This window comes from Coregonus lavaretus, assembly GCF_964263955.1.
Source record: "Coregonus lavaretus genome assembly, chromosome: 32".
Lineage (NCBI taxonomy): Eukaryota > Metazoa > Chordata > Actinopteri > Salmoniformes > Salmonidae > Coregonus > Coregonus lavaretus.
The window spans coordinates 29,322,723-29,343,505 of NC_140019.1; the positions used below are offsets into that span (position 1 = coordinate 29,322,723).

The 20,783-nt window shown below is 45.0% G+C and overlaps 1 protein-coding gene across 1 annotated transcript in view; it reads right to left on the reverse strand.

Moving 5' to 3' along the window:
- The window catches only part of LOC311107367 (NXPE family member 3-like), a 73,921-nt gene that overhangs the window by 52,361 nt on the left and 777 nt on the right, over positions 1-20,783 (reverse strand). The gene's annotated exons all lie outside the window — the stretch shown is intronic.

The following is a 20,783-nucleotide window of genomic DNA, read 5'->3' on the forward strand; positions in this document are numbered from 1 at the left end:
TGATTTTGAACTGCTGTGTTTGAGTCTCAGACCATTTTACCTACCCCGGGAATTCAGAAACATTCTTATCTGCTCTGTGTACCTACCCACTAGTACCAAGGCTGCAAGGGCTGCTGCTCAAGTGGCTGACTGTCCACCAACAACTACAATGCACCCCAAAAGCCCCTATTTTCATTTTGGGGAACTTCAAACTGGAAATGTCACTACATGGGTATGAACAATATGTTAAATGTGACATAACAATCCTTGACAAATGTTATGGAAATGTTAAAAATGCCTACAGAGCTAGAGCCAAACCACCCCTGTCTAACTCAGTTCACAACACTGTCCAGCTCATCCCCACCTACCGTACAGCTCTCAGGAGCAGTAAACCCCTTGTGAAATCTGGGAATGTGTGGACTGAGGACAGCATATAATCAATTAATGGTTGTTTTTTGTGTACAGATTGGGATATTTTTCACAAGTTAGACATGCACACATCCACACAGGTTGTCACAGACTACTTCCATTTCTGTGTTGACTCAAAGACAGAAAGGCCTTACCTGAACAACACACCGTACATCACAAAGGACTCAGTTCATTGTAAGGAATTATTTTTCCATTGATTCCTTGTGTTGTTTCATTGTCTCCCTGAGCTTTTGTTTAAGCTCCTTTTGCACAAATTTCAGTTGTTGTTGGTCCTTGTTTTTGAATGCTTGCCTCTTGTGATCAATCACGAACATGAACTCTGCAAAAAAAATCCTTGCACACACCAGATGAGCTGACCGAAGCCAATTAGCTAAATGTTTTTATGCAAGATGTGATGTAAAGTACATTACTTTTCTGTTGAGTGTGATAATGTGATTGACTTCATTGTTATTGATCATTGTGTTAATAGGTTGGAAATCAACCCTATAGTTGTCACTAGAGTCTTCAAGCACACCTGTATGAATAAGGCAAAGAGGTCCTGATGACATCTCTGCTTTTCTTCTAAAAACAGGTGCAGAGGAACTTCCTCCGGCTTGGTGCCCTATCTTTCAGAGGTCTGTAGACTCCCATACTGTCCCATCTCTGTGGGAAAAGGTCATGATCTCTCCAGTCTCCAAAAAGCCTTGTGCAACAAAAAAACAATTACTACAGACCAGTTGTCAGAGCACCTTACCGATCACTGCACCTGTACACAGCCCATCTGAAATTAGCCCACCCAACTACCTCATCCCTATATTGTTATTTATTTTGCTCTTTTGCACCCCAGTAACTCTATTTGCACATAATCTCTTGCACATCTAGCATTCCAGTGTTAATACTATTGTAATTATTCTGCACTATAGCCTATTTATTGCCTTACCTCCATAACTTGCTACATTTGCACACACTGTATATATATTTTCTGTTGTATTTTTGACTTTATGTTTTTTACCCCATATGTAACTCTGTGTTGTTTTTATTGCACTGCTTTGCTTTATCTTGGCCAGGTCGCAGTTGTAAATGAGAACCTGTTCTCAACTGGCTTACCTGGTTAAATAAAGGTAAAAAAAAAAAAAAAAAAAAAAATGTGAACCCTGTTAGATCCTTATCAATTTGCCTATAAGCAAAGTTGTGGAACTGATGATGCAATCAACACCATAGTGCATCTTTTGTTTGTATTTATTTTATTTAACCTTTATTTCACTAGGCAAGTCAGTTAAGAACAAATTCTTATTTACAATGACGGCCTACCAAAAAGGCAAAAGGCCTCTTGCGGGGACGAGGGCTGGGATTAAAAATAACAAATGATATAAAAATATAGGAAAAAACACACATCACGACAAGAGAGACAACACAACACTACTTAAAGAGAGACCTAAGACAACAACATAGCATGGCAGCAACACATGACAACACAGCATGGTAGCAACACAACATGACAACAACATGGTAGCAACACAACATGGTAGCAGCACAAAACATGGTATAAACATTATTGGGCACAGACAACAGCACAATGGGCAAGAAGGTAGAGACAACAATACATCACGAGAAGCAGCCACAACTGGCAGTAAGAGTGTCCATGATTGAGTCTTTGAATGAAGAGATGGAGATAAAGCTGTCCAGTTTGAGTGTTTTTAGCAGCTCGTTCCATTCGCTAGCTGCAGCGAACTGAAAAGAGGAGCGACCCAGGGATGTGTGTGCTTTGGGGACCTTTAACAGAATGTGACTGGCAGAACGGGTGTTGTATGTGGAGGATGAGGGCTACAGTAGGTTTCTCAGATAGAGGCGAGTGAGGCCTAAGAGGGTTTTATAAATAAGCATGAACCAGTGGGTCTTGCGACGGGTATACAGAGATGACCAGTTTACAGAGGAGTATAGAGTGCAGTGATGTGTCCTATAAGGAGCATTGATGGCAAATCTGATGGTCGAATGGTAAAGAACATCTAGCCACTCGAGAACACCCTTACCTGCCGATCTATAAATTATGTCTCCGTAATCTAGCATTGGTAGGATGGTCATCTGAATCAGGGTTAGTTTGGCAGCTGGGGGGAAAGAGGAGCGATTACGAGAGGAAACCAAGTCTATATTTAACCTTAGCCTGCAGCTTTGATATGTGCTGAGAGAAGGACAGTGTTCCGTCTGGACATACTCCCAAGTACTTATATGAGGTGACTACCTCAAGCTCTAAACCCTCAGAGGTAGTAATCACACCGGTGGGGAGAGGGGCATTCTTCTTGCCAAACCACATGACCTTTGTTTTGGAGGTGTTCAGAACAAGGTTAAGGGCAGAGAAAGCTTGTGGACACTAAGAAAGCTTTGTTGTAGAGCATTTAACACAAAATCCAGGGAGGGGCCAGCTGAGTATAAGACTGTAAAATCTGCATATAAATGGATGAGAGAGCTTCCTACTGACTGAGCTATGTTGTTGATGTAAATTGAGAAGAGCGTGAGGTCTAGGATCGAGCCTTGGGGTACTCCCTTGGTGACAGGCAGTGGGAAGCTCAGATGTTGCTGACGCATGCCAGATCTTACAACGCCTAGATAGTTACTTAACGTATCAGCTAACCACATCTTATGTTATAGCAATCTATCAGTCGATGACACAGTCCATGATGTGGCATGCAACCATTGGTTGATGCATGTAACGGCTGAGCAGGGGAACGCGATCCAAGTCTTAGAAATTAAGATGGACACCCGCGTGTTGGGCCTGTCATGCCAAATAGTGTCCCCTTTTTGTTCAATTTGATTTGGTTTGTATGTGTCAGATTTTTAAATTAGCATGTAAAGTAAAATATACTGCAACCCAGACTCACAGAAATATGGCACCTAAGCATTCTAACCGAATTGAGAAACAGAATGGAGAATGTGCTGAAACGTAATAATGGAAAACCATGCCTTACAAAATAAATGTTATAAACTGTCCCTTTCGTTGTCTGTCTCTGCTTCACGCTGCCTGCTCAACCCAGATGTAATGAGGTGTGAATGATGGAGAGAAATGAGGTGTGAATGAAACACCGAAATCAAGAGTTTATTCAGTGTACAATAATGTAGCGCATATAGCGACAGAACGAAACTAGCACAAGGGAAAATCAACCTTGGCTGCATACAAGTAAAGAGTAGCTCAACCGAGCTACTCACTCTCACAACGAACAATCACTCACAAAGGACAAGGGGGCAGAGGGAACACTTATACACAGACTAATGAGGGAATGAGTACCAGGTATGTGTGATTGACAAGACAAGACAAGACAAGACAAATGGAGTGATGATAAATGGAGCGGTAGTGGCTAGTAAGCCGGTGACAACGAACGCCGAAACCTGCCCGAGCAAGGAGGAGGGGCCGCCTCGGCTGAATTCGTGACAGTACCCCACCCCCGCCCCTTGACGTGCAGCTCCAGCAGCGTGCCGACACCGGCCTCGGGGACGGCCAGGAGGACGCGGAGCAGGGCGAGTCGGATGGCGATGATGGAAGTCCCTCAGCAGAGAGGGATCGAGGATATCCCTCACCGGGACCCAACACTGTTCCTCCGGACCGTACCCTTCCCACTCCATGAGGTACTGAAGGCCCCCCACCCGGCGCCTCAAATCCAGGATGGACCGGACAGAGTACGCCTGCGCCCCCTCGATGTCCAAAGGAGGTGGAGGGTCCTCTCGCACCTCAGACTCCTGGAGCGGACCAGCCTCCACCGGCCTGAGGAGAGACACATGAAACAAGGGGTTAATACGGTAATCACGGGAGAGTAATAACCTATATGTGACCTCGTTGATTCTCCTCAGGACTTTGAACGGCCCTACAAACCGCGGGCTCAGATTCCAGCTGGGCAGGCGGAGGGGCAGATTCCGGGTCGAGTGACAGACCCGATCCCCCGGTACAAAGACGGGGGCCTCACTGCGGTGACGGTCAGTGTTGGCCTTCTGACGACACATGGCAGGTTGGAGGTGAACATGGGCAGCGTTCCACAGTCATCAACCGCAGGAGCTTTGGTCTGGCTCTGGTGCCACGGTGCCAAAACCGGTTGATAACCTAAAACACACTGAAATGGCGTTAGGTTCGTAGAGGAGTGGCGGAGAGAGTTCTGGGCATATTCTGCCCATGGCAGGAACACTGACCACTCCCCCGGCTGGTCCTGGCAATAGGACCTCAGGGATCTACCCACATCCTGATGAACCCATTCCACCTGCCCATTACTCTCAGGGTGGAACCCAGAGGTCAGGCTGACTGAGACTCCCAGACGTTCCATGAACACCTTCCAGACTTTTGACGTGAACTGGGGGCCTCCGTCAGACACTATATCCTCTGGTACCCCGTAGTGCCAAAGGTTTTAACTTACCCACTTGGAGGTGCCTGGGTACCTTACTCTGGGCTCACACTGAGCAGGAGGAAACATACACCCTTAGCCAAGGTAGGCCACCAGTACTTTTTGGTCAGGCTGTGCACTGTACGACCGATACCTGGGTGACCAGAGGAGGGTGACGTGTGTGCCCAGTAGATCAGACGATCACGGATAAGCGCAGGCACGTACTGCAGCCCAGCTGGACACTGCGGTGGAGATCGATCTGTGCGTAATGCCTGCGCTATATCTGCATCCATTGCCCATACTACTGGCGCCACAATGCAGGAGTCTGGCAGTATGGGGGTATTGTCTCTGTGCCTCTGCTCTGTATCATACAGCCGGGACAGTGCATCTGCCTTCACATTCTTCGTACCCGGAATGTATGACAGTGTGAAATCAAACCGGGTGAAGAATAGGGCCCACCTGGCCTGGCGAGGGTTCAGCCTTCTCGCTGCCCGGATGTACTCTAGGTTACAGTGGTCCGTCCAGACGAGGAATGGGTGTTTCACCCCCTCGAACCAATGTCTCCACACTGTCAGAGCTCGGACAACAGCCAACAGCTCCCGATCTCCAACGCCGTAGTTCTGCTCCGCCGGGCTGAGCTTCTTTGAGAAGAATGCACAAGGGCGGAGCTTGGGTGGCGTGCCCGAGCGTTGAGACAGGACTGCTCCCACCCCAACCTCGGACGCATCCACCTCCACTACGAACGGTAGTGATGGATCGGGGTGGGCCAGTACCGGGGCCGAGGTGAACAGTTCCCTCTGGTTACTGAAGGCCCTGTCAGCCTCAGCAGACCAGCGGAGCTGGGACGGCCCATCCTTCAACAGAGATGTAATGGGAGCTGTGACCTTGCCAAAGCCCCGGATAATCCTTCAATAATAGTTGGCGAAGCCAAGGAAGCGCTGCACCTCCTTTACCGTGGTTGGAGTCGGCCAATTACGCACGGCTGTAATGCGGTCGCCCTCCATCTCCACACCTGTGGTAGAAATGTGGTATCTGAGGAAGGAGACGGACTGCTGGAAAAACGTAGACTTTTCTGCCTTAGCATGAAGGTCATTTTACGACAGTCGGGCCAGTACTTTGCGAACCAGGGACACATGCTCGGCGCGCGTAGCGGAATACACCAAGATGTCATCGATGTAGACCACTACACCGGGACCAAGCATGTTCCGAAACAGCTCATTCACAAAGGACTAGAAGACTGAGGGAGCATTCATCAAACCATAGGGCATGACCAGGTATTCATAATGCCCGTGGTTGTGCTGAATGCTGTCTTCCACTCATCTCTCTCTCGGATACGCACCAGGTTGTACACACTCCTGAGATCTAATTTAGTGAAGAAGCATGCTCCATGCTCAACCACTGACGGAATGAGGGGGAGAGGATAACTAAATCTAATCGTCTCCTTGTTCAGTGGTCGATAGTCAATGCACAGGCGGAGACCGCCGTCTTTCTTCTTCACAAAAAATAAACTTGAGGAGGCGGGTGAAGTATGTACCCCTGGCGCAGGGACTTGTAACGTATGTTTCCATAGCCTCTGTCTCCGCCTGCGACAGGGGATACACATGACTCCTGGGAGGTACAGCGTCTACCCGAAGGTTTATTGCGCAATCCCCCGCCCGATGAGTTGGTAATTTAGTCGCTTTATTTTTTAGAGAAGACTTCGGGGGGAATGCGCACGGTGGAGGCACCGTCTGGACTTTCCACCGTGGTTGCACCAACGGAAACACTCATACACCTACCCTGACACTCTCGCGACCACCCCATGAGAACCCTCTGCGGCCATGAGAAAGTGGGGTTGTGGAGTGCTAGCCATGGAATACCTAACACCACAGGGAAAGCAGGAGACGCAATGATGGAAAAAGTGACCTGCTCACAATGCGTCTCCTGTGTGATCATGGTGACTGGTACCGTGACTTCCTTTATCAACCCGGACGCTAATGGTCGACTATCAAGTGCTCTGATGGGGCGTGGAATGGATAGGGGAACTAATGAAATGCCCTGGCGGCATGCGAAGGTTTTGTCCATAAAGTTCCCAGCTGCGCCTGAATCGACAAGCGCCTTACACTTGGGATCTCTCATGTGATCAGGGAAGTATATGGGTATAGTACAGTGCTTAGCAGAGGGCTCTGAACAAGAGTGGGTGCTCAATACCTGGGGTGATGCGAGAGTGCCCTGCCGGCCGCCTCCTGACACAAAAGAGCGCTGACGACAACATGTGGTGGAATGTCCCTTCGTGCCATCCGAGTGGCACTGGCTCTGTCGTCCTCCACTCTCTCAGTGCGCGGTACCACCCAGCTCCATGAGCTCTGGATCTGCATCAGTTGGGGCGGGAACGGGCAGATCTCCTCCAGGACGTCCTCTGGTTCCCAGCAGGTTATCCAGACGAATGGCCATGTCCATCAGTTCTGGAAAAGACAAACTGGTGTCACGACAGGCTAGCTCCCGTCGGACGTCCTCCCGTAGATGGCACCGGAACTGGTTGATCAGGGCCCGCTCGTTCCACCCGGACCCTGCTGCCAGGATCCGGAACTCCAGCGCGAACTCCTGTACTATCCTCGTCCCCTGCCTCATGTGGACCAGCTGCTCACCCTCGGGCGGGTGATCGGAAACAGCCCGAAATAGGCGGGCGAACTCCCTGTGGTCCTCCAACGCGGCTCTTCCTTCTCTCCAAACCGCGTTGGCCCACTCCAGTGCTTTCCCCGAGAGGCAGGAAATGAGGACGGACACCTGCTCTCGATCTGATGGCGCCAGCCTGACACTGGAGCAGTACAGCTCCAGTTAGAGAAGGAATCCCTGACATAGAGCCGGCTTCCCATCGAACGCCCGAGGTCAGGATATCTGGATCCCTCCGGGTGCTGTGATGTAGGTGGCTGGATCCGGTTGGCCAGCTGGTCTCGATAGATCGGTTCCTCTTCTCTCCAGGCGTTGGATGACCTGAAGAACCCGATCCATCGCTTCCCCCAAGCTGGCCAGCATCGTGGAATGCTCCTGGACCCTTGCCACGAGTCCAGGTGTGCGCACTTCTCCCGCTGACTCCATAGCTGGTGAGTGATTTTGTGATGAGGTGTGAATGACGAGTCAGGCGCAGGAGGTAAAACCGAGAGTGAGTAGCTCAACCGAGCTACTCACTCTCACAACGAACAATCACTCACAAAGGACAAGGGGGCAGAGGGAACACTTATACACAGACTAATGAGGGAATGAGTACCAGGTGTGTGTGATTGACAAGACAAGACAAGACAAATGGAGTGATGATATATTGGAGCGGTAGTGGCTAGTAAGCCGGTGACGACGAACACCGAAACCTGCCCGAGCAAGGAGGGGCAGCCTCGGCTGAATTCGTGACACCAGACCTAAACCGGTCACTTTCGATGCTGTGACACTACCACTCAATAAAATGTCTCTCCTGTCCCAGAATTACACAATTTTTAGGGCTGTGACAATACCAGTATCGCAATATGTTTTCCAATGCCATTTTTCTTTCTCTTTCCTCCTTTAAAAACCTGCTGTATGTAAAACATTGTGTGCTATAGCTCTTGGAAAATAAATAAATGTGACTCTGATATCCACACTGATATGTCGCCTCCTGGTTATCAGAATAATTTATTGTGTGTCGTCTGCGTAGCAATGATAGGAGAGACCATGTGAGGATATGACAGAGCCAAGTGACTTGGTGTATAGAGAGAATAGGAGAGGGCCTAGAACTTAACAATACAGCAAACAAATGAAGTTAAGCATGCTTGCGGAGAATGGGTGAGTTCATAAGTGAAGGGAAGCCAGCAATGCATAATTTTGTAATCAACAATTGTGAATGAAGAACGGGCGTTGTAATTATAATCTCAAAATGGTATGTACCCTATATCAGTCCACCGAATCCAAGCAGCCTTATCAGTCTACTCTGGCCTACTTGGAATAGTGAGAGTGTACGTAATTTACAATGGCAAGAAGTCCAAGATGAATGGATGCACATGCTGCGTTAGCGTTGATACAAAATCTGAATGAAAACGACTTAGATGGTGGGGAAGAAATGAATCATGACATCTCTGATGATTATTCTTCTGACTCTGAGCCTGAACCTCACCTCTGAGGCCTAAGTGCAAAAAAGACAGAATGGTGCACACTGAGCAGGTGCCCGCGCCACCACCAAATGAAACGGTGAGACAGGAGTGAGGAATTGACGGCACCATTTGGATAGAACAAGCCGGTGACAATGCTACGGGCGATTATCAGCACAAAATGTCATCACAGAGAGCAGGCCCTACATCTCAAGCAAAAAACAACATCACCAATGCACTCACCAGCTTTTGTTGTTTATGTGACATGCTCCAACTGATGCCATTGCGTGAATGCGCACACCATGTAAGCACGAGCTGACAATAATTGACTATTTTTGACTGCGGTCATATCAACACATTCATTATAATGCCATTATTGCTTTTGTGCTGATTTTATTGCTTTTGTGCACACTTGGCACTTCTAATGATTAAAAACAAAAACAGTTTTAAGTGAGAAGTAGGCATTAGTCTGAAGCCGAAAAAGAAAGGAAATTCATATGAGCGCCACCAAGATTTTTCAGCACACAGCTTCAACCTACTACAGTAGCTACAGTATGTTGGTCTATTGTATTTCAAACAATGTGTATGCTGGACAATGTAAAGTCCATTATTCCACGGAAGAGTATGATCTAGGCTGTTCGAGAAGGTTTGTATCCCAAGCAACCGGCATACACATTGAAGTACAATAGACCAACATAGCTACTGTAGTAGGTCAAAGCTGTGTGCTGGAAAATCTTGGTAGAGCATGGGTGGAGTAGGCATTGTGGTGCTCATGAATTTCCTTTTTCGGCTTCAGACCAATGCCTACTTCTCACTTAAAACAGTTTTTACACCGGAAGGTGATTATGCAACATTATAATACACCATAACAGAGAAATACAAGTACACAATAATGACAACTGGCAACATAAATAATGTAGTTATTAGTATTTATTTAATATTAAACCCATTTAAGCCAATATGGAGTAAACTGAAGAAAAAAATTTTTTTTAACAAAACAATCGAGCAAGCTCTTGGAAAATACACAAATAATCGACAACACGTAGCCTACCCATTAACGACACTGTACAAAAATATAAACGGAACATGTAAAGTGTTGGTCCCATGTTTCATGAGCTGAAATAAAAGATCCCAGAAATGTTCCATATGCACAAAAAGCTTATTTCTCTCAAATGTGGTGCACAAATTTGTTTACATCCCAATTAGTGAGCATTTCTCCTTTGCCAAGATAATCCACCCAACTGACAGGTGTGGCATATCAAGAAGCTGATTACACAGCATTATCATTACACAGATGTACCTTGCGCTGGGCACAATAAAAGGCTACTCTAAAATGTGCACTTTTGTCACATCAACACAATGCCACAGATGTCTCAAGTTGAGGGAGTGTGCAAGTGGCATGCTGACTGCATGAATGTACAACAGAGCTGTTGGCAGATAATTGAATGTTAATTTCTCTACCATAAGCTGCCTCCAACGTCATTTTTGAGAATTTGGCAGTATGTCCAACTGGCCTCACAACCGCAGACCACATGTATGACGTCGTGTGGGCGAGCGGTGTGCTGATGTCACCGTTGTGAACAGAGTGCCCTATGTTGGCGGTGGGGTTATGGTATGGTCATGCGTAAGCTACGGACAATGAACACAATTGCATTTTATCGATGGCAATCTGAATGGGCAGAGATGCCGTGACGAGAACCTGAGGCCCATTGTTGTGCCATTCATCCGCCACCATCACCTCATGTTTCAGCATGATAATGCACGGCCCCATGTGGCAAGGATCTGTACACAATTCCTGGAAGCTGAACGTTTCCCAGTTCTTCCATGGCCTGCATACTCACCAGACATGTCACCCATTGAGTATGTTTGGGATGCTCTAGATCGACGTGTACGACAGCGTGTTCCAGTTCCCGTCAATATCCAGCAACTTCGCACATTGAAGAAGACTAAGACAACATTCCACAGGCCACAATCAACAGCCTGATCAACTCTATGCGAATAAGATGTGTTGCGCTGCATGAGGCAAATGGTGTTCACACCAGATAGTGACTGGTTTTCTGATCCCATGCCACTACCTTTGTTTTTAAGGTATCTGTGACCAACAGATGCATATCTGTATTCCCAGTTATATGAAATCCATAGATTAGGGTCTAATGAATTTATTTTAATTGTCTGATTTCCTTATATTAACTTTAATTCAGTAAAATCTTTGAACTTGTTGCATGTTGCGTTTATATTTTTGTTCTGTATAAATGAGATATGTCTATAATATTATTTAAATAAATTAGCAAAAATGTAATCCATTTTCAATTCAGGCTGTAACAAAATGTGGAATAAGTCAAGGGGTATGAATACTTTCTGAAGGCAAAGTATAGAACAGTATTCCGCTCATTATCTGAATTTCATTGATACACTGTAAACTGGTGAATTTCAAGCAGAGAAACAGGCACTACGGTATCAGTTGACAAGTCACGTAAAAAAGGTGATCTTATGAAATGGTGCATGTGACAGAAATGGAATACAACACCATACTACATTTTCACAGTTACCAACTGCTTTACAATACCCCATTTCTGATGATTTGTCCAACTTATGTACTGTATAAAGATAAAGCTGTAAGACTGCCTTTTCTCAACATGCTCACAATCTGCATTAGATACAAATGATAAAAACATTTTGCACAATGAGTCAAAAACTGTGTGTGTGTAAATATATATATCTATACACATAGTACCAGTTAAAAGTTATCCTATTTTCTACATTTTAGAATAATAGTGAAGGCTTCAAAACTATGAAATAACACATATGGAATTATGTAGCAACCAAAAAAGTATTAAACAAATCAAAATAAATTTTATATTTGAGATTCTTCAAATAGCCACCCTTTGCCTTGATGACAGCTTTGCACACTCTTGGCATTCTCTCAACCAGCTTCATCTGGAATGCTTTTCCAAAAGTCTTGAAGGAGTTCCCACATATGCTGAGCACTTGTTGGCTGCTTTTTCTTCACTCTGCTGTCCGACTCATCCCAAACCATCTCAATTTGGTTGAGGTTGGGGATTGTGGAGGCCAGGTCATCTGATGCAGCACTCCATCCCTCTCCTTCTTGGTAAAATAGCCCTTACACAGCCTGGAGGTGTGTTGGGTCATTGTCCTGTTGAAAAATAAATGACAGTCCCACTAAGCCCAAACCAGATGGGATGGCGTATCGCTGCAGAATGCTGTGGTAGCCATGCTGGTTAAGTGTGCCTTGAATTCTAAATAAATCACAGACAGTGTCACCAGCAAAGCACCCCCACACCATAACACCTCCTCCTCATTGCTTTATGGTGGGATATACACATGCGAAGATCATCCGTTCACCTACACCGCGTCTCACAAAGACACAGCGTTTGGAACCAAAAATCTCAAATTTGGATAAATTTCCACCGGTCTAATGTCCATTGCTGGTGTTTCTTGGCCCAAGCAAGTCTCTTATTATTATTGGTGTCCTTTAGTAGTGGTTTCTTTGCAGCAATTCGACTATGAAGGCCTGATTCACACAGCCTCCTCTGAAAAGTTGATGTTGAGATGTGTCTGTTACTTGAACTCTGTGAAGCATTTATTTGGGCTGCAATTTCTGAGGCTGGTAACTCAAATTAACTTATCATCCTCTGCAGCAGAGGTAACTCTGGGTCTTCCATTCCTGTGGCGGTCCTCATGAGAGCCAGTTTCATCATAGCGCTTGATGGTTTTTGCAACTGCACTTGAAGAAACGTTCAAAGTTCTTGACATTTTCCGTATTGACTGACCTTCATGTCTTAAAGTAATGATGGACTGTCATTTCTCTTTGTTTATTTGAGCTGTTCTTGCCATAATATGGACTTGGTCTTTTACCAAATAGGGCTATCTTCTGTATACCCCCCCTACCTTGTCACAATACAACTGATTGCCTCAAACGCATTAAGAAGGAAAGAAATTCCACAAATTACCTTTTAAGAAGGCACACCTGTTAATTGAAATGCATTCCAGGTGACTACCTCATGAAGCTGGTTGAGAGAATGCCAAGTGCGTGCAAAGCTGTCATTAAGGCAAAGGTTGGCTTTTTGAAGAATCTCAAATATAAAACATGTTTTGATTTGTTTAACACTTTTTGGGTTAGTACGTGATTCCATATGTGTTATTTCATAGTTTTGATGTCTTTACTATTGTTTACATTTTAGTCATTTAGCAGACGCTCTTATCCAGAGCGACTTACAGTTAGTGAGTGCATACATGCATACATATTTTTTCATACAAGCCCCCATGGGAATCGAACCTACAACCCTGGCGTTGCAAACGCCATGCTCTACCAACTGAGCTACATCCCTGCCGGCCATTCCCTGCCCTACCTGGACGATGCTGGGCCAATTGTGCTCCGCCCCATGGGTCTCCCGGTCGCGGCCGGCTACGACAGAGCCTGGATTCGAACCAGGATCTCTAGTGGCACAGCTAGCACTGCGATAGACCACTGCGCCACTCGGGAATTCTACAATGTAGAAAATAGTCAAAATAAATTAAAACCCTTGACTGAGTAGGTGTTCTAAAACTTTTGACCGGTACTGTTTATGTGTGTGTGTGTGTGTGTGTGTGTGTGTCTGTGTGTATATATATATATCTATACACACACACACACACACACACACACACACACACATAAACAGTACCGTTCAAAAGTTTGGGGTCACTGACATTTCCTTGATTTCCATGAAAACATACATGAAATGAGTTTGAATAGGAAATATAGCAAAATGCTTAGGAAATGTAGTAAATATTAATTGTGTCCTTCAAACTTTGCTTTCATCAAATAATCCTCCATTTGCAGAAATTACAGCCTTGCAGACCTTTTGGCATTCTAGTTGTCAATTTGATGAAGTAATCTGAAGAGATGTCACCCCATGCTTCCTGAAGCACCTCCCACAAGTTGGATTGGCTTGATGGGCACTTCTTACGTACCATACGGTCAAGCTGCTCCCACAACAGCTCAATAGGGTTGAGATCCAGTGACTGTGCTGGCCATTATAGACAGAATACCAGCTGACTGCTTCTTCCCTAAATAGTTATTGCATAGTTTGGAGCTGTGCTTTGGGTCATTGTCCTGTTGTAGGAGGAAATTGGCTCCAATCAAGCGCCGTCCACAGGGTATGGCATGGCGTTGCAAAACGGAGTGATAGCCTTCCTTCTTCAAGATCCCTTTTACCCTGTACAAATCTCCCACTTTACCACCACCAAAGCACCCCCAGACCATCACATTGCCTCCACTATGCTTGGCAGATGTCATCAAGCACTCTTCCAGCATCTTTTAATTTAGTCTGCATCTCACAAATGTTCTTCTTCGTGATCCGAACACCTCAAACTTCCATTCATCTGTCCATAACACTTTTTTCCAATCTACTGAACATAAGATAGGGGGATTACAAGTGTTATCAGTTTGTACTTTCATTTGAAAAATTATGTTATTGAACAAAAACTAATATTAAGATGATATCCCTACCAGCGTTGGGATTTGCATACGCTTTTAAGGAACTCTATAAGACGTCTATAAGCCTCAATGATGCTTTAAAACTGTCAGTGTTCAACCATAACGTGACAAGAATGCAACAAAATAGATTATCAGGAATGACATTTAATCTCACGGGTTGCAAAAAATACAGCCCCTACTAATCTATGCCTCTAGTCTTCTGATCTGACTAGCTGGGTAATACCCTAATAACCCAGCATAAATAACCAATCTTGCTCTTTTTAAAAGAAAACAACCCAACCAGGGCCACCAGCAAAGGTGTGGCGAGCAGGCATTTGCCCCAGCACTTTTCAATTAGGTGGGGTACCGCCCACCACTTTAATAAATTTTTTTGAAGCTCATCATTTGTCAACTCACACACAATTAGTAGCCTATGTCCTCAACAGAGTGCTACATGTTGTGTGTGTCTTGACAAATCTGATTCAGATCGGGCATGGCGCACATGTCTATAGAAAGCAGATGGAAAAGAATTCACTCCCGCCACACACACAAGAAAAATAAAAAGTATTTAAAGTATTGTTGTAGCAGCCTACACCTAAACATTAGCAATCTGACATGCTGTAAGCCTATCGGTCTGATCAACTCTAGCCTACCTATGCAGCCTGTCCCAACTGGCCGGGGGAAATAAGTGGTAAACGGTATGTACAGGGGAACACTAAAATAACACATCCGAGATCTGAATGAATGAAATAATCTTATTAAATACTTTTTTCTTTACAAAGTTGAATGTGCTGACAACAAAATCACACAAAAATTATCAGTGGAAATCAAATGTATTAACCCATGAAGGTCTGGATTTGGAGTCACACTCAAAATTAAAGTGGAAAACCACACTACAAGCTGATCCAACTTTGATGTAATGTCCTTAAAACAAGTCAAAATGAGGCTCAGTAGTGTGTGTGGCCTCCACGTGCCTGTATGACCTCCCTACAATGCCTGGGCATGCTCCTGATGAGGTGGCGGATGGTCTCCTGAGGGATCTCCTCCCAGACCTGGACTAAAGCATCCACCAACTCCTGAACATTCTGTGGTGCAACGTTGCGTTGGTGGATGGAGCGAGACATGTGCTCAATTGGATTCAGGTCTGGGGAACAGGCGGGCCAGTCCATAGCATCAATGCCTTCCTCTTGCAGGAACTGCTGACACACTCCAGCCACATGAGGTCTAGCATTGTCTTGCATTAGGAGGAACCCAGGGCCAACCGCACCAGCATATGGTCTCACAAGGGGTCTGAGGATCTCATCTCGGTACCTAATGGTAGTCAGGCTACCTCTGGCGAGCACATGGAGGGCTGTGCAGCCCCCCAAAGAAATGCCACCCCACACCATAACTGACCCACCGCCAAACCGGTCATGCTGGAGGATGTTGCAGGCAGCAGAACGTTCTCCACGGCGTCTCCAGACTCTGTCACGTCTGTCACATGTGCTCAGTGTGAACCTGCTTTCATCTGTGAAGAGCACAGGGCACCAGTGGCGAATTTGCCAATCTTGGTGTTCTCTGGCAAATGCCAAACGTCCTGCACAGTGTTGGACTGTAAGCACAACCCCCACCTGTGGACGTCGGGCCCTCATACCACCCTCATGGAGTCTGTTTCTGACCGTTTGAGCAGACACATGCACATTTGTGGCCTGCTGGAGGTCATTTTGCAGGGCTCTGGCAGTGCTCCTCCTGCTCCTCCTTGCACAAAGGCGGAGGTAGCGGTCCTGCTGCTGGGTTGTTGCCCTCCTACGGCCTCCTCAACGTCTCCTGATGTACTGGCCTGTCTCCTGGTAGCGCCTCCATGCTCTGGACACTACGCTGACAGACACAGCAAACCTTCTTGCCACAGCTCGCATTGATGTGCCATCCTGGATGAGCTGCACTACCTGAGCCACTTGTGTGGGTTGTAGACTCCGTCTCATGCTACCACTAGAGTGAAAGCACCGCCAGCATTTTTTTAAGTGACCAAAACATCAGCCAGGAAGCATAGGAACTGAGAAGTGGTCTGTGGTCACCACCTGCAGAACCACTCCTTTATTGGGCTTGTCTTGCTAATTGCCTATAATTTCCACCTGTTGTCTATTCCATTTGCACAAAAGCATGTGAAATGTATTGTCAAACAGTGTTGCTTCCTAAGTGGACAGTTTGATTTCACAGAAGTGTGATTGACTTGGAGTTACATTGTGTTGTTTAAGTGTTCCCTTTATTTTTTTGAGCAGGGTATTTATAGCCTAAGCCAATTTAACTGTGTAAAGAGAAAATGTGAATGTGATCAAATTTGGTTTATATTCAAACTTTGGTTGGTTAGGCTACCTAGGCCTTTTTTAAGTCCAAAATTGACTGGAACTAATCAAATCAACAGAAAGTGATGACAAGCTAGACGTAATACACCTGTAACTTTTCAATTCCAGGTGTATCTATAGGCTACATGATGCAACCCAGCATTAAGCAAGCTCAGCACTGTTAATTATCTTGTCTAATCGCAGTTGTCTATGTCTGTACTGGAAACCCCCATTCGCCTAGTTTAAAATATATAATTCATATGTACAAGTGCTGCAGTTTGACAGGGTTTTCATCCTCCCTATAGGGCAAGGAGTTTGTCCAGGAGTATTACAGTGTGTGACCTGAGTGATAAGCCCAATTTTAAAAGAGTGTCTGCCTTTAAAAAGCAATGAATCCCTTTGCAAATGGCCTACGTGGCATTGATATGAGTCAGAAACTCTAGTGTCAAAATTGACTGAAGTGTAAATAGAACAATTTGTCATGAAGTCATTCTCATCTAAAACGGACTTTGGAACATCCATGTGTCACAACGGGTGAATTAAGGTTGGGTTTTGATTATGTACATTTGCCCACTAACATGGGGTGAACAGCTGCAGTGATTGTCCTCTATCCAATAGTATAAGACAGTGAGACAGACCTGCCCAGCAGCCCGACTTTGTTTACATAAAACAACACGTCATGCATTTCTTTACTTGAGAAATACTGCACCAAACACCTTTTTAGATGTAAAATTGCTCAACTTAAACATACTCAGCAAAAACGTTATCTTAAATTCATTCTGGGGATTTTGAGAAAGTGAAATAGGCTTCTGCTTCTAGAGCAGGGGTGTCAAACGTCCGGCCCGCGGACCGGATCAGGCCCGCAAACGGGTTTAATCCAGCCCGCGAGATGATAAAAAAAAAAAATAATAATAATAAAAAAAAATAATAATAATAATAATAATAATTTTGTAAAGTATAAAAATGCGCTGCAATTTTTCAATAAAATAAACTGCTGTTCCAATTGCGTCCACTGGATGGCGCAATAGCAATTGTGTTAAGCAAGCAAACTGTTTATACCGGGGCAGAGCAAGTAGGTCAAGCACGTGCAGCCAATGAGCTACTTTGTTTTGCCCGCGATATTTATTACGGCTTCTACTTTTAACATTATGTGCTTTGGCACCCTCATTGCCCCAATATGTCTCTGTCAAAAAAGAGAAAAGTGGAAGCAGAGTGCAGAGTGTTCCAAGAAAAATGGTCATCCTATTTATTCACGGAATTGAATGGGAAAGCTGTATGTTTGGTGTGTTCAGAGCATGTTGCAGTGCTGAAAGAATATAACCTTCGTCGCCACTATGTGAGTCTTCATGCCGACAAATATGACAACTTTCAAGGACAGCGGAGATGAGAGAAGGTGAATGAACTGTTGGCGGGTCTGAAGAAACAGCAGTCTGTGTTTACTCACAGCCGAGACATCAGTGACGCTGCAGTGAAAGCTAGCTACCTCATTGCTAATGAAATCGCAGTGGCTTCAAAACCATTTAGTGAGGGTGAATTTGTAAAAACATGCATGATGAAGGCAGCGGAGATTGTGTGCCCTGAAAAGCGGCAGGCTTTTGCAAATATCAGCCTGACAAGAAACACAGTTGCAGACAGGATTTCTGATCTTTCAGTGGATTTGGACAGCCAGTTGAAGCAAAAAGTAAAGTCATTTATTGCGTTTTCGGTTGCAATTGATGAAAGCACGGACATTACAGATGTTGCACAACTGGCCATTTTCATCCGCGGAGTTGATGACACATTGACCGTCACCGAGGAGTTCGTGGAGTTGGTGCCGATGACAGATACAACGACAGCAGCTGATATTTTTACCGCACTCGTCGGCGCGCTGGACAGGGTTGGAGTGGACTGGTCCCGCGCTGTCAGCCTGGCTACGGATGGTGCGCCCTCAATGATAGGGAAAAAAGCAGGCGTTGTGACAAAGTTCAGAGAGAAAGTGCAATCTGCAAATGGAGGACGTGCTTTTTTGACTTTTCACTGTATTTTGCACCAGGAGGCTTTGTGTTGCAAGTCATTAAAGATGGATAACGTCATGAAGGTGGTCATCCAAACTGTTAATTTCATCCGATCCAGAAGCCTGAATCACCGTCAGTTTGACAGCCTTCTCAGAGAGAAAGACCACATCTATGGCCTGCCATACCACACTGAGGTAAGATGGTTAAGCCGAGGTGCTGTGCTGAGGCGTTTCTTTGATTTACGAGAAGAAATTGAACAGTTCATGGAAGAAAAGGGCAAACCAGTGTTAGAATTTCATTCCGCAGAATGGATGCAGGACCTTGCATTTATGGTGGATGTTACAGAGCACCTGAATAACTTGAACAAACAACTGCAAGGGCGCAACAAAGTTGTCACGCAGTATTATGACAGCATACGTTCTTTCAAGTTGAAGCTGTCATTGTGGGAGACGCAACTTGCCGGTGGTGATGCAGCTCACTTCCCCTGTCTGAAAAATGTGTGCGCGACCCAACATGTGGCAGACATGAAGCGGTTCAAAGATAAAATAACGGGACTGTTACGGGAGTTTGAGCAACGCTTTCAGATTTATGTTTATATGTTTTTATGTTGATGTGCTATTGTTTTTAATTGATTTTATTTTATTTGTATATTTAACCTATTCTTGACTCTGTGGTTCTTGTACTTGTTTGGGGAACAGGATTTCATTATTTTTATCTACATTTCTGCCTGAGAAATGACACCCTGATATAGGTCTGTGATCTGTGAAACAGTTCTGTTAATCACTGAGGCATTGTGTGCTTGTGTGTTCTTTGTCCTCAGAACTTTCAAATAACTTGGTGTTTTATGATTAATAGTGATGTTGTGCTTTTGGACACTGTCCTCAGGCTCCAGCTTTATGTTTTTATGTTGATGTGCGATTGTTTTTAATTGATTTTATTGTATTTGTATATTTAACCTATTCTTGACTCTGTGGTTCTTGCACTTGTTTGGGGAACAGGATTTCATTATTTGTATCTACATTTCTGCCTGAGAAATGACACCCTGATATAGTTCTGTGATCTGTGAAACAGTTCTGTTAATCACTGAGGCATTGTGTGTTTGTGTGTTCTTTTTCTTTAGAATTTTCCAATAAACTTGACGTGTTTTATGATTAATAGTGATGTTGTGCTTGTACTATTTTGGACACACTGTCCTCAGGCTCCAGCTTTATGTTGTATGTTGATCGTATTAAAACAAAGAAAACAATCTGAAGTTGTTGTTTTTAAGTTATATATACACACCATGATTTTTCCGGTCCGGCCCACTTGGGAATAGATTTTCCTCCATGTGGCCCCTGAGCTAAAATGAGTTTGACACCCCTGTTCTAGAGTGTCCCATAGGGGACAAACATAATTAACCAAACATGGAATCGGTTAGGAAACACCTTCAAGACTGAAATCTTGTTTTACTAAAGAGCAACAGAAAAACACGTGCCAATCGATGTGTTCGGAGGGGTACAGTGTCTAGAATTAGAATGAATACATTTTAACAGACAATTTGCTATAAAAACAGTACACAAGTTCTATAAATGAATCATTGCTTAACTATCTTTTATGTATAACAGAAGAATCAAGGCAGAGCTGAAAGCAGGCAATAGTTTGACAAACACCAGAGGGCATTAATTGGGAAGAATCTACGGTAGTAATGCAGTCTCACTGGTCACCTTGAGTTTCCCAACCATATACAATAATGGCTATCAGAGCACTGAACAGCACCTAGAATTTGACTGTTGTTTTCATGATGTGGTTATATTTTTTTATGTATTGGTTGCCATTTTCTATGCAGTTGATTTTACAGACAATCCCTTTTGAATGATTCTCTTTTCTCATTGCGGACAGACAAAGGACAGGAAGAGGTCCACTTCATTTTGGATCACCACGGGGGGCGGGTGAATGTTATCTGGAGAATAGTGGCAGGAGGTCATCTGCCAAGCGTCAATGAGGACCACGGGCAAGCCCCTGAATATTTCCCTTAGAGCCATGTCGAGCTGCCAGGAGAGCCAGTCGCTGCCGTACACATCCTTGTAGCCCGTGTTGGCTGATTTGATCACTACCAGAGTAGTGGGAGATCCTCTTAGCAGCGACGCCACAGCCCTACGGATGACGAC